General features: G+C 50.9%; 1 long non-coding RNA gene across 1 annotated transcript; it reads left to right on the top strand.

The window, feature by feature from the left end:
- Positions 1-6: 6 nt before the first annotated feature.
- Positions 7-771, top strand: LOC113942230. Its single transcript, XR_003525872.1, has 3 exons — positions 7-88; positions 574-645; positions 735-771. It is a non-coding gene; the product is annotated as an uncharacterized LOC113942230 (long non-coding RNA).
- The last annotated feature ends 1,345 nt before the right edge of the window (positions 772-2,116 follow it).

The following is a 2,116-nucleotide window of genomic DNA, read 5'->3' as shown; positions in this document are numbered from 1 at the left end:
TTTCAACTGCAGCTTGGTAGTTTTTTACCAGTGTTATCCAGTCCTCAGGTGAAGCTGCTCTGTGTTGAAGATGGCTACAGACACCCAGGTTTCCAGGCAGTCAGTGGGGGGTTACAGCCCAGAGATGGAGGGAGGGCTGGGGTGCCAGCTTAGGAATTGCCAGGGGTGTTTTGAAGGTAGTATGGGTGGAAAGCTGTGTCCAGGAGCCCCCTAAATGCCTGTGAAGGCATCCACTGACTCTTCAGATGTGCCACTTAAGTTTTCCTCTCCTTCACCCAGATACTCTGTGCGATTTCAGCTGCAGTCTTTGGCTGCAGGCAGTGACCCTGGGTGGTTTGCCTAAAGAGAAAGGAGACTCTTTGAGCTCTCCCCATCTGTCTGGGTGACTTTGGTTAGGGTTTCTTTCCCATGTCAGAGGAACAGGGTGTAAAGGAGAGTTGAACAGAACAGAGGCCAGAGGAGCAGAGCAAGAAGGTGGGACATCACCTGACATCAGCACAAAGATGTGGCTTTTGGCTCCACGTTTACTGGATGTGTTAAGGATTTCATTGTTTGTTTTTTCTTTGTTTTCAGATGCAGAGCCCTGGGCCCAGGAGGCTGCAGGCACCGGAGGGGAGGTGATCCGGGTGAGTCCCGGTGAGCAAGGTGAGCATTGACTCCAGGACAGGACTAGATGGTCTTTTCCAGGTGTAGTGGTGAATCTGTGCACATGCTTTGTTTCTTGTGTTTTCCAGGGGTTCTGCCACCTTCTAACAGACAGTCCGATGGTTCAGGGCCCCTGCGGGTAAGAGGTGACTGTGGAGGAGAGGTAGGTAGGAGCTACCCCAGGAAAGCCATCCTTTCAGGCAGTATCTCAGTGTGAACATTTGCCTTTGGCTTTTTTACTTTGCACAGAATGTGTGCAGCCTCAGAGGGCCGGAGCCACTTGCCAGTTTAGGTTTGATGGTCTTCAGCTGTCCTCATCAGTAGTCTCCTACTACTACGAGGCTCATCAATTAAAGCTGAACCTCTTCCAGTTGCAGGTGCCCTCCTGCCTGCCTTTGGCAAAGGAGGAGCATTGAGGTTGAGTTGGGGAGGAGGTGCTGGGGTCTCCCTTAATTTCAGGAACACCCCGTAACTTTTTTTCTCACTCCCCCAGGTACAGCACACGGTGACGGCAGCAGCGTCTGACTCGGGTCAGAGCCAGTGGCCCGAGCCCCTCTCAGCTCAGAGGTCGGTGAGTAGCCAATTGCAGGGTTATCTCCCACGTGCTGCCCAACTCTTGTGTCAGTTTCTGTTTTCTTTCTCACAGCCGACCGAGTCAGGGATCACAGGACCCTCTGAGCCAGCCGGGCGTCCTTCCTTGGCATCGAAGATGGATTCACATCCTCAGCTGTGGGAAAGATAAGTGGAGGACTAGCACCTGGAAAGGGGATGAGAGCTGGGTCCAGTTTTATGGCATCTGGCTAACCTTTGGGAGCAGATAAGCAGTTGAGATGAGTCAGGGAGGCAGCAGGAGGAGCAGGGATCCACTGTTGCTTTAGAAATGCCTTTAAGTTTGTCTGTAGCTTGCTCAGGTATCCCAGAAGATGACAGCCACAGTGTGTGACTCCAGTCAGAACCAGTGAGCTCATCCAGCAGGCGGGCTCCAATGGGATAAGAGCTCTCCCTTTCTTTCATTGAATGGGATTTCTCAAGCTATTCCTGCTTTATTGAAGCATCAGCTTTGGCATCCAAAGGAGCAGAGCTGCTTATGGCAATAAAGAGGATTACACTCAAATGCAGGGTTTTTAAATTGAATAATTTTGTGTGCTGTGTTGGTAAGATGCTTTTGTAATTTGTTATTTTTTTTTTTTCTTTTCCTTAGGAGCTTTGCATCTTTTGGGATCTCCCAATCATTTCAACTGCAGCTTGGTAGTTTTTTACCAGTGTTATCCAGTCCTCAGGTGAAGCTGCTCTGTGTTGAAGATGGCTACAGACACCCAGGTTTCCAGGCAGTCAGTGGGGGGTTACAGCCCAGAGATGGAGGGAGGGCTGGGGTGCCAGCTTAGGAATTGCCAGGGGTGTTTTGAAGGTAGTATGGGTGGAAAGCTGTGTCCAGGAGCCCCCTAAATGCCTGTGAAGGCATCCACTGACT

This window comes from Corapipo altera, unplaced genomic scaffold (assembly GCF_003945725.1).
Source record: "Corapipo altera isolate COAL_440 unplaced genomic scaffold, ASM394572v1 60111, whole genome shotgun sequence".
In the NCBI taxonomy this organism is placed as follows: domain Eukaryota; kingdom Metazoa; phylum Chordata; class Aves; order Passeriformes; family Pipridae; genus Corapipo; species Corapipo altera.
This window is presented reverse-complemented; position numbering and strand designations above follow the sequence as displayed.